General features: G+C 36.6%; 1 long non-coding RNA gene across 1 annotated transcript; it reads right to left on the minus strand.

Moving 5' to 3' along the window:
- Nucleotides 1–8,822: 8,822 nt before the first annotated feature.
- LOC307157295 lies at nt 8,823–10,876 on the minus strand. Its single transcript, XR_013820915.1, has 4 exons — nt 10,560–10,876; nt 9,614–9,728; nt 9,454–9,502; nt 8,823–8,850 (listed from the first exon to the last, which is right to left on the minus strand). It is a non-coding gene; the product is annotated as an uncharacterized lncRNA (long non-coding RNA).
- Between the last annotated feature and the right edge of the window lie 2,407 nt (nt 10,877–13,283).

Consider the following 13,283-nt stretch of genomic DNA (forward strand, 5'->3'; position numbering starts at 1 on the left):
GAATCTTACCCACCGAATGCGTGTGTATTTCAGCAGTCACGTTTTACAGTCACTCCTACTAGCCACTTCGGCGGGCTGAATTCTATATATACATTTTTCAATTGTAGTCTTTTAAAAAGGCATCTGAAATAATAAACTAAGTGCAATGTAGGGGTCAAAAATACATTCTATACATATCAATAACTGAAATAGCTGAAACGCTATCATCCAACTCGTTGGTGAGCCGCCTTCAAGGAGGCCTGTTAAGGCCTAACTACTTGAAAGCAAGGATGTTAGCAGATCTAGCCTTCAGAAGCCTAGGTGCTCTCACAGAATTTCTCACAGAATGGGGATCGCCCATTGGTGATTCCCACTGAACCTTACCCAAGAATCACGAGCACTCACACACATACAAATAAATAGTTAAAAAATCATACATTGTGATTTCTGGATTTTTTTTTTTAGATTATGTCTCTCACAGTGGACATGCACCTACGATGACAATTTCAGACCCCTCCATGATTTCTAAGTGGGAGAACTTGCAAAATAGCAGGGTGTTCAAATACTTATTTTCCTCACTGTATATATATATATCAGGGCTGGGAATCGCTTAAAAAAAATAACTAATTAATCACACAATTTGCTGTGATTAATCACATTTCCCCTAAGCTTGTAATCATCAATATTTAAACATAGAATCACCTAATTAAGTTAAACAACACAGAAAAAAGAGAAAAATAACCACACAAATTGGACATAAAATAGCCCTATATTAAAATAATATTAAACATCAATATTTTTATATTTCATATTATAATATTATAATATTAAATATCAATATATTATTCTTCATTCAGTTCTATGCAACATACTCAGATTTAACAGATTTATTTTTTTGACTAATTATCAAATAAAGCATAGTCCTACAAAGCGATTATTACCAGAGCATGTGATCAAAGCAGGTGATTTTACCATTGTTGCCCAGCATGGCTATACCAGCTCAGTAGGCCATGCTGGGCCATGCTGGGTCATTCAACTGCAAGATAGTTTGCAAACCTCCCATCAATTGAGGCATCGACACATACCGTGAAACTCCATGGTTCTAGTCTCTGCTCTGCCTCAGATCAAGCAGGACCTGAATCGCCTTGTACAGATATCTGTCCCTCTTCCCTCGAAAAGAGGGCAGACAGAAAAACTCACATCAAGAACTGATCGTGCTTTCTCTGAGCCCAAACAGTAAACGCACAAGTTGTGTGTGTCATTTGGTGTCAATATCATAGACACGAATCCACACACTTCTTGAAACGCTTATCACTTGCCATAATTGTTCATACCTTTTTCAGGTGATTGTAAATCAGACAAAACAGTACCTGAAGACGAAAACAGGATGACCTGTTCTCTAAGCGCACTTTTTATACTTCCGTGACGTCATAGGCTGTCGCCGGTCAATTTCGATTGCGTGATTGGATAGTATTTCAGACACCGGTTCACGTGGAGGGCGTTCCCCAATAGCGGCATTGACGCAGTGCGAGTTCCCTTTCGAAAGGGAACCACTAGACACAATGGCTAGTGAGCAAAAAAATTAATATCAAGCCTTGTTTACCATGCAAGAAGATACTGACATTATACATTAAGTTTGTTCATAAAATTTGTTATATTACCATATGAACCTTATGGATTGTATATTCTGCACTTGCAGTCAGCGTACAAGTGTGAGTAATTATCATTTATTTTATTGATATTTGTGCTAATGATGAGTTTTTTCTCAGGTAAACCCCCTCTCCCGGATCATTTGTGTGTCATTGCTTTTCAGTTTCCTTGAGTTTATCATTACCATCTTTCTTGGCTGTAAAGCCAACGCCTGCTGCTGTTCTCCACAGGTGAGTGATGCATTCAGGTCTAGCCCTCCTGTTGTGTTCGGGTCATTTTGACCCGGAGAAGATTTTCTTTATAGCATAATATAGCATTACAAGTGATTTATAAGCTATTTGTTGTAGGCCAGTCATTTTTGACCAGGAACACCACAAGCATGACTCTGTACCATTTATTTTTACAAAATAAAAGTTTTTTTAAAACAAACTTCCTGGCAAAACATTAAAGTAGACTAGTGTGATCAATCAGTTTTTTTCATATTTTATTTAATATTTCTAAAATTATTCAATGCTTTTTTTACCAAAAAAAAAAAAAAAAAAAGATTAATCAGATGCAAATAGAAATATAAAACCAGTCGTAACCAGAAAACAAGTTGACAAAAATATTGAATCCAATATTGGGTGATGATATAGCAATAGCAAGAGCAAGATATAACAAGTGATTTATATGCTACTTTTTATAGGCCGGTCATTTTTGACCGGTAACATCACAAGTGTTATTGGGTTTTGAACACAACACAAGGGCTAGAAGCTGAGTGGCCGCTATGGTTGCTAAGCAGTTGCTAAGGTTTTCTGGGTGGTTGCTAGGACATTTCAGATTGACAGAAAGACAGGTAGTTTTTCAATTTAATTGTTTTCAAGTTTCCACATCAAAATATTTCAGCAGGATTTTTGTCTTTTCCTTTTTTCCATTTGAAATACAGTGGTGTGTCTATAAACCTTTAATACTAGACCTGTCTGCAAATGTTATTGAGTTTATATTGCAGTAAGAAGTTATGAAAGGCGCTGAATGTTCACCAATTTGTTATTCCACAGTCCTATGCCTTAAGAACCAATCCCTCCCATGATCTTAACATATAAGAGAAGGTAAGAGAAGCTTGTAGCACCAGTCTAATGGGACTTTGTTTAAATTATTTTTTTTTTTTCATTCATGATTATTATCCATTATTTGGATTAGTGTCGATTTTATACACATGACCCATTCCAGAATTGCGGGCATATTTCAAGTAGAGAAAGAAAACAAAAAATAGGAATTTTATTATTTTATTTTCATAGAACACTTTAAATTTAATATTTTCGATATTTGCTGATCTTAACCTTGTAAGATTTTAAATATTGATTCTGAAAATCAATATACTAAAAGAAAAATCTGTCAACTCTGTTATAAACAAATTGGGTCAAATACATACAGTTAACAAATATAACACAATTCAAAATCTTTCCTAAGATCATCCATTAATTCAACTTTAAGCCTAATAAGACAGATACTTTTTGTTTTGGAGTAAAAATATCAACAGTTTCTGTTCAGATTTTCTCTAAACACAGCCTTAAAATTAATGAAATCCTTTAAATTGTCACATACTAAGAATACTTGTTAAGCTAATCAGCTTCTGATCAATTTGTTTACAATAATTCATATATAATGATCATTTTTAAAGCAAAACCTTAAACAAACAGAGCTGACATTGGTGGTAACAGTGTTTATATCAATAACATTGTTGACCTTCACTAGTTAAAAGACCCAACACATATAAAGTATTATGTGCAAGAATTGATTAGAACTATCAGTAAATAAGCATTAAAGCTGATGGCATACCTGTTTTTCTTGCAGGTACCTCTGGTGAGCGACTCTTCCATGAATCACAGTCACAAACGTTTTTCAAATGTATCCGGATTAATGTAGCCTGACTGTCCTTTATCGCTACATGCATGTCCTCTTTTTATTGAAAGGAAAGGATCACTGGATCAAATAGTAAATACAGATTTCTTAGTCACTTGTGTGTAAACAATTACTAATCAATATACTGCTTCGCTATGGTCTTTACATCAACAATGCTGCCTAATCATCAGTGAATCTCTTAAATACTGAACGCATATATGACTGATATAACTGAATGTTTAAAACTTGCAATGTAAAAGCAAATATTAAAATTAATCATATAATTCCCTAAAGTCTCAGTCCTCTGTGTGTCCTTCAGCAGGCTTCCTGAATGAATGAATGAATGAAATCTTTATTTCGATTTAAAAAGACAGCAACACGAATGAAATATCCATCAATAAAAATAAAATAAAATAAACATTTAGCATAATAATCAACCTGTTCGAAAAGGGACAGGACCTACCCCCAGTAACTACCCAAACCAAATCACAATCAAACAAGATAAACATAACGTTTTAGATAATACAGAAAAACTACTAAATTAAATAATGCTATATCTTAATGTTAAGATAAAGATAAAGAAGCATAAACAGAAACCATTATCAAGCAGCATTTACAACAGTTATAGGGTTAGCCCTAACCCTGCCGTGAATAGTACTTTTCAGCTAATTGGGATATTCACGCTTTTTTCCGCTGTAAAGCACATTCCACAAGTAATGCAGTCCTATTGTATCTTTACTAGCGATATAACACCAAATATAGAACATTTATTCACAAGACCAGCGAGCTAATAATCCACAAGAAACTGTAAACCATAACTGACTGAACCGTAAAACTGACGTCACTGCCGTTACACGATAGGCTGAGGTGCGTACATGATCTAAGTTTGCCGTTACACAGCTCTTTTTGTGTTTGTGTTATTTTTGTGTTAAAGTGGTCATCAAAATGTTCTTGATATGTTCACATCAGAACCCAAAACTTACTCCCAGTTTAAAGTATTAGGCTAATTATTATTTTCAAATGCCCAGATTTAAAATCGTGAGAATAATTTCTCTGAGCTGTTCAGGAAGAAAAGGAGACTCCGGAACTACAACAAAAAAAATCCGTTCTGGACAATGTTCCCTCTAATTTTTTTTCTTGCCATCTGAGCAAAAACATTCTTTATATCAGACCTGTACAGCATAGGCCACCCACAGTGGCAGCGGGCACACCTAAAAATAGATGCAGTCTTAATTAAAATTGTTTATTGTTGTTTACTTAGAGTATTTGATAATTTATAATGTAATTTAATGTTTAAATTATTATAGTAAAAAAAAAAAAAAGGGAAATGTATTTCAACTGATGTATTGTAACTGAAGTATTTTGAGTTTGTGGTGGGTGTGTAATTGTAAATGTCTCCGTGTTTTGTTCCGTGTAACGCGAACATCATCCGTTATTATTTCCATCACTTAATCAAACCACTCTTCTTTAAAACATGATGACGTTTCATTTCAGATGTCTTTACGTTTCATGTTGTGTTGTATTTATTTGAATATATATTGGAATTCTGTATGTATCAGGTTTATTTATATAATTATTGTTTAATATGTATCTGCTTTGTTTTATATTTATAATTATACCATGGTCTGGGTGAATACTCGATTCTGATTGGCTGCAGGGTGTCCGTTAAAAAGTGATAATGTACACCTAGGAAAGGCGACAGTTCTAAATGATTGCGCTGGCTCAAACTCACTGATCAACTGCTGCGGTCGGGTCGCTGTGGCCACGTTGCTTGGCAACGCCTGTATACGGGAGATATTAAATAGTGCGCTCGACTTAATAAATAAAAACCCTCACGATTTTTACTCTAAAACACATTAAAGTATTATTAATTGATTAAATATTTCTTTCTTTCGTAAGTAACCATGGTATAAGCGGGTTAATGCCCTTCGAGGTGTCCATTATCAGGTATTAATGGACTTCGGCGGAGGCAACCGTCCGACGCGCACGCCTTGCCGTCGTCCATTAAAACCTGATAATGGACACCTCGTCGGGCATTAACCCTTACATATTCATATGCATTTATCTAATTTGTATATTTAGACTATACCAGTAATATTCTTTATTATAGGATAATTACATCTGGCCCGGTTGTGGCTGACTTCTAGCAGACACACTCAGGTTGAAGAATGTGTGAGATGTTTGCCACACGACTGGGCCAGAGGTCATTTGCTATCTGGGTACATCCATTGTTCTCCTCATTTCTAAGTCGCTTTGGATAAAAGCATATAAATGATTAAATGTAAAGGCATATTATTTTATATATATATATATATATATATATATATATATATTACTCTATGTTTTTGTGCTGGATTCATTTTGCTACTAAGTGAACAATAGATTAAAAAAAATAAAATAAATCGACCTAAAAAAAAAATTGTATCAGTATTAACTGGAAAACATCCCCCTCGTAATTCAGTCCATGGACAACCATCCCATTTCCAGACCTTTTATTTATTTATTTATTGAACAATATAAATTTACAAACTCAAGTAGGGAACAATAATATGCATGAACATATATACAAATATCATGTAATTAAATCTCCATTCGATATCTGTGCATATGCAGTTGCAGTAGGCCTATAAAAAACAACAACAGCATATTAAGTAGGCCTACAATAAACAAAACACTTAAAGGGGGATTGCAATAAAATAATTTAAGAATGTACAAATTCTTAAAAAGAAAGTGCATGACTTTATACAAGTCACCAAAAGATCTTTTGGATAAGTATTTTATGGATGCTAGATCATTTTTACATTCATTTTTTTTAACATGTTGCAGAAAGGTTTGCTGTTACTCCATTTGCTTTTATGTACATGATATTTACATCATTTCCAGACCTGTATGGTTATTTTGCACAGGTGGTTTTATGCTGCCACTTCAGAAGTCATAAGAGCTTGTTGCATTCAAGAGCTCTTGCTGACGATTCTGTAATTTCGGTCAAATGCAGGCTATTTTCGCTGTGTATAAAACATACAATACGCTTCAAATGATCACTCATATATGTAAATAAGCACTACATTATTAACAAGACAACACGATCTAGCTGTTGTGAGGAAAACTCATCAATTATCTCCGTGACAGCAGCAGTTCTGCCTCCAACAAGTGCACGGCACACCCATCTCTAATTGAGTTACTATCGTCCGTGTAAAACAGCGCGTGAAGGTCGAGATCGGCTTCTTCCACGACGACACAAAACACACAAGAACTTCGATCAAGACTGCAACAAGATTGGGCTCGTTGTCTCAGGTCGTAATTAACAGAGTACTGAGTTAGTGATGCACCGAAATGAAAACACTTCAAATCGAAACCAAAACTAAACATACTGAGATGGAAAAGTCTGCTTTTAATTAGACTTTGGTTGTAAATATTGTAAGATGTGTCTAGTATTTCCTCTTTGTATATGGCATTCCTCTCAGAAGCTCTGTCTCCAGCAGTCATTATTGTGGACATGATTAGGGCGGGTCTCCGCATAACTACACATTTTCTGATGCAGATTTCATTTGCACTAAAGCACAACTCCGCTTTCTATCGATTGAATCTCCTGGAGACATTATTAAGAGCGTGCAAAAACTGGATGCATTTAACACGCCAAAATATTAAAATAATACGGGACGCGCGTGTGGATGTGATTGCTGATTGGTGTTAAGATTTCATAATTTTATGGGGTTTCAAATCAAATTACGAAACAGGACATCGATTTCATACATGTCCACTGGACACCAGAACTTAAAGGAACACTCCACTTTTTTTGGAAATAGGCTCATTTTCCAACTCCCCTAGAGTTAAATAGTTTTACCGTTTTCGAATCCATTCAGCCGATCTCCCGGTCTGGCGGTAGCACTTTTAGCATCCCAGCAAACATTTGGACGTTTAATGACCGTTGAAAAGACGTCCGTCCGAGACGTCCCGTCATGGTTGAAAAATAGTTCCAAAATGAAAGTTGAACCGACGTCTTTGACGTCGTCTGGCCGTGAATTCCACGTCTTTTCTGCGCCGCCCTGGATGTCTAAATGGGTTTATTTTTTTAGTTCTTCTGGATGTTTATAAGATATATATATATATATATATATATATATATATATATATATATATATATATATATAATCCTGCATATAAAATAATCACACCCATATTGTTTAACATCGTGAAAGGCAATCATTTAGGCTATTTTTACACATCTGAACTTGACAAAGGCTCTAAAAAGGTCCAAAATCGGTCCGGTCAGACCTGAACGTCTATAAAACCGTTTAATCACGTGTACATCAAAACATTATTTGTGGACTGAAGCAAAAAATAGTGCTATAATTTAGCACAACATTTTATTGTGAATATTACATTTGAAATGTCTTCCAGTTGTTAGATATAATACAATGTGGTAAATTCTGTGGTAATGGCATTTTCTCTAACAGTTTCACATTAAGGTTAAGCAGACATTAATCAAACCAGAATATAACAAAAGTACAGGAACAGTCAACACATTCTATTTTTAGAGTCTTTCTATAATATTCCATCATTGATGAATAGAAGTCAGAGCTGTGGCAGTACTAAGTTTCAGTTACTAACAGTCTTGCATTACTGTTAAACAGCCATAAATAAAAGTTTTTAGAGTCTACGAAGTTTATGGCTTTATGGTTTTTGTTTTATGGCTCATTTTTAAATCCACCACCCCCAGCTGTTCCTGGAGCGTTCTTCAGGTGTTCCTCCACTGCTGCATCAATGTCTGAGTCTGTAGCATTTGGGCTCCACCTCATCAAAGCATCTGAGGAAAGAGAATATGGTTTAAAAAAAAAAGAAAAAGGCTAATTTCTATGTAAATGTACTTTTTTTTTTTTTTTGAAAATGTTGGAAAATAACCATGTTATTTTACTGAATAATAATCTTATGCCAATAAAAGATGTTCTGCATTAAATGTGTTCGAATAGTGAAAAAAAGAGAGATAAGATCAAGATAATTGGCTAATTTATATGTTTCACATGTGAACAGCCAGCTCAGTCTTTGAGCATCATCCATATTTACCAAATCAATCTCTGATTTTATCTTACAAAAAAAAATAAATAAATAAAAAAAAAATAAAAAAAAAATCACGCTGTTCACAATAATTAGAAATATATAATATTTCTTTCACTTTCAGTTGACATGGGGTAAGCACTCCTTGAGAGTCTGGTGCCAGTTATTTCAAAATGTACAGATTTGTAAAATGTAAATTCAATTTCGGATAGGCCAACCCCATGGCTGGAAAAGACCATTAGCACACATACCCTCACTCCAGAGGCAAGACAACATTTGGAAATTCTGTTAATGAAAACAAAACACACACAAACTTAAATAAGAGGGTAGTTAAATAAAAACAGTAAACAACATTGTTTTATTTTAACTACTTTGTGGATGTAGCAAAGATTTAGACTTCTTGTAATCCAATTGGACATAGTCAACTATTGTAGCCAACTAGCCATATAATAATCATTCACAATGACTAAATCCAAGGTAGCCAACCCTGGTCCTCGAGAGCCACTCTCCTGCTTGTTTCCAAACTATCCCTGCCCTACTTCCTGCTGACTAATAATGGATCAGGTGTGCTGTCAGTCAGAAGCTGGAAGGGCAGGAATAGTTGGAAAACAAGCAGGGCAGTGGCTCTGGAGGACCAGGGTTGGCTACACCTGGTCTACATATGTTAAATTGTGAAGTGATAAGACTGCTGTTCAAATATACACTTCACAGTGTAATACTACATTAGTTACTATAAAATTAGCTGGCTGTACTTTAGCTTTTTCTTGAGCAATGACAGACATTTTAGGCTCTATATTTGTAACTGTATGAACAATTATTTAGAAAAATGTATGTTTGCATTTAAGGTATATTGTGTATAAAATAAGATGCAAATCGCAAAGTTCTCACATAAAATGGGGTGTCCTCTGGGACTGGGATGATAATGCAGAATTTGGAACTGGAGACATTAAAAACAAATGGGTGAAAAATATTTAAGGTAAGAAAGGACACTTTAATCAATAAACACCATAACTATATGGTTAAAAAAAACAACAACAACAAAACACACCTTTATGAAGGACATTAAACAAGAAACAAATGCAATGTCTCTTTGGTTCTGCCAGACGGCCTGGAGAAGGATTCCTGAATTCTACGTCTGACAGATGGCTGTTCGTTATGTGACCCTGAAAGAAAAATGGAAACTTAATGTAATTTCGTCAAGCACAACAAACAAAATCACGTTTTAAAAATTTCACTTAAGTGATTACAAAATTGGTAATCTTAGAGTATGGTTAGAGAGCAACTTTGTAACAGAGCAAACCTGAGCCATTAACTGCCTTAATATAGAGAGCACATAAACTGCCCTCCAAGTGACAATAATACACTCACAATACATTTCAAATATGATCAAAAACTGAAGATTCGTTCTTTGCATACAGACAGGATTTATATTCATTATGCAAAAAGGCACGGCCATAAAGCATTACTTAAGTATTTAAAGCTGAGGCCATAGGTGAGGAATCAGGTAAAGTTAGTCTCCTTCCTGATACTTGACTATTTTCATTGTGCATTAACCTCACCTGCACAAATAGTTGATTTTATGGTAGTGTAAGATATAAACACAGTAAATCACAGAAACGTTTTGAGATATTATGTTAACATTTATGCAAAACACCTCCTGACTCATGAAATATCCGAAATGGTCCGAACTAATAAACGGTCCGTAAGCACAAACGAGTAGCGCAGTTTCGTTCCGCTTTCATTTTTTTTTTTTACCATTCGCTGCTGGGCAAATGTTGCGGTCGCGGCAGCGCGACCTATAACAAAATTTGGTCTCAACGGCAGAAAAAAATTAGCCTGGTTCTACCAGACTCTCGTACATTTAATGTGTACTTGTAAACTCTTTGTAAAGAGTCTGTCCCCTCTCCATTGACAAGCGTTAACTTCATTGAAGGCGGATACTCGTTGAAGCAGAGAATGTCTAATGTTACATTTATAATACAAAATGTACTTACCCAACAGCAGATTTTTAGTAATTCGGCAACACAACAATGCACCCTCAAATCCTGCTCGCCTCGTGGTTGCCCGTCTGGTGGTTGTAGAAAAACGGGAAAATGGCTACTTTATCGCGAGATAATATATCATATCGTTGGATTTTGCAATATCGCGAGATTTGCTACAACATCTCGGTGGCACAGTTTTGACCTGTAAAGCACGTCAGTGTACGTCTTTTCGAACCTCTTAAAACTACTTGGGGCACTTAAATTAATTATTGCAGTATCAACCAGTGTAAGCATAATTGCATATTTCATAAGGATTTCATAGAGGGTCATGATGATGGACTATAAATGCACGTGTAAAGGACGTCACCTACTGGACGTCCACTTAAGGCGAGACACGGCAGGCAAAACCATCGTTTTTTTTTTCACTGGTCAGTTTTGAGATTTTGGGCTATATGTCTTCAATAACATGTCTTCTTTCAGATTTGTGCTGAAAAAAAGTCCAAAATACACATTTAGGTCTTTATTTTATTACACTTTGTCTGTTTGCGTCTGTAGATTTCGCCTAAATTCATCAAAAGTTGGCGTTCTAAATCATCCCACTGCTCCGCGGACGCTCTCTGCTCCCTATCATCAAATGCACCGCTGGAAAGCTCTCTCTTTCCTTTGCAATGCTGTCGGATCCAAATTTGGTCATTTCCTGTTGATCAGCAACCAATCATGAAAGTAAAACGGGTGATTTAACTCGAAATGCGCAATCTCATTGGCTGATGCCAATTTCTGACAACGTGATTCGTTCAGAATCGTCACGTGCGCGCTCTGACATTTCCGCGCCGGTAGTTCAAAATGTCGAAAGATATGCGTGTAAAAGTCTCTCAGAAAAAAAGAAAACAGTTGTCATTAGCTAGAAGACACAAGGGATTACCAACGAAGACAGAAGATGATGAAATGCCATCACATAGTGCGTCGATGCGTAAACTGTCTTTTGGAAAACAGGAGTGTTCAGACAGCGGAGGTAATCAAAGCGCCACACAGCAGTGGCTGATAGTTCATGTAGCGCGTTTGAATGAACTGATCGGTGGTTTAATTTGTCCTAATTGCGCAGGGACAGGGCTGAAAGTTAACATCGATCCGATGAATCATGGGTTCTGTAGTAGTTTAGTACTAGAGTGCAGTCTCTGCAAAGATGATAGGTACAGGCAAAGTGTCTATACATCTACGCGTCTTCAAGACGCATCCAGGAACGATGTGGCGTTTGATGTGAATGTGCGAATGGTGCTGTTAGCTCATGAGTTAGGCTTGGGATATGCAGCTCTAAAAAAAATCAGCAAAGTGTTGGGGATTCCTGGTCTTCATGTAAAAACGTATCAGAGACACCAAAAGACAGTAACAGGTATAGAAAAATCTCTCTCTCTCTCTCTCTCTCTCTCTCTCTCTCTCTCTCTCTCTCTCTCTCTCTCTCTCTCAAAGCAGTTTACAGAAATTCATAGCTACACGTCATATATTAAATATATAGGTGTCACATATATACTATACTTCACACACTATATATACAAAACAATTACATTACACAACACATATATTTGAGTTTTTGTATAATATAATTACTAATTACTATCTGTACAAATATATAGTTGTGGGATCCTAAAGTGGTTGTGAGTCCCTCAGGCAGACACATATTTAGCTCTCAGTGGAGCTGCTGTCCCCTCTCCTAGGAGAACTTCCAGTTAACTTTGGGAAGTTTTATTCTTTTGGCTATTTTTCCAAGGTGTAAATATCTTAGTGAAGAAACTTAATTTTGCAGTAATGTGAAATGTTCCATCTCTTGTCTTACATCTAGCCTCTCTCTCTCTCTTTCTCTCTCTCTCTCTCTCTCACACACACATTTGTGGCATTATAGATTATGGCCTCCATCTATTTGTGTTTTATAATATGGATGAACAGTTAGTAATAAGCTATAAATTTAATTTCAGTCGCTGAAATTGAGAGAGGCTTGGAGTCACTGCAGAGAACCAGGGATCAGATCAGGCAGGCATACGCAGATATTGACCCTGATGTGGCTGAGATAGTAAGGGAGGATGAGGATGCCATAATAAATATCAGTGTGTCTTTTGATGGCACCTGGCAGAAGAGAGGCTTCACGTCCCACTACGGCATTGGTGTGTGCATTGACATCCTCACTGGGCTGGTAGTGGACTTTGAGGTGCTATCCTCCTACTGCCATGCTTGTACCCTGAGAGAGTGTGCTAGGCGAGGTGGTAAGATTACGCGGGAGGAATTTGAAAGCTGGAAGGAGAGTCATGTAGACTGTGCAAAAAATTTCTCAGGGTCAAGTAAGGCCATGGAGCAGGAGGCAGCCAAGAGGATGTGGGCCAGGTCTGTGTCTCAGCATCAGCTGCGCTACACAGAGATGCTGTCAGATGGGGACAGTGCAGCATTCAAGGAGGTGGTTGCGCTCAACCCATACCCTGGACATGAAATTGTCAAGCTTGAGTGCATAAATCATGCTCACAAGCGTATGGGCACAGCACTTAGGAAACTGAGTGCTGAGCGTAAGTTAGGGGGCAAAGGTCAGGGTAAGCTCACTGCCAAGAAATGTAAATCCTTGCAGAATTATTACAGGGGGGCTATTCTAAATAATCAAGGGTCACTGGATCAAATGAAGGCAGAAATATGGGCAGGTCTCCTCCACTCCATGTCTAGTGATAAAAGTCCTACACACACTAGGTGTAATCCATC

The sequence above is a fragment of the Squalius cephalus genome (genome assembly GCF_949319135.1).
Source record: "Squalius cephalus genome assembly, chromosome: 4".
Classification (NCBI taxonomy): Eukaryota; Metazoa; Chordata; class Actinopteri; order Cypriniformes; family Leuciscidae; genus Squalius; species Squalius cephalus.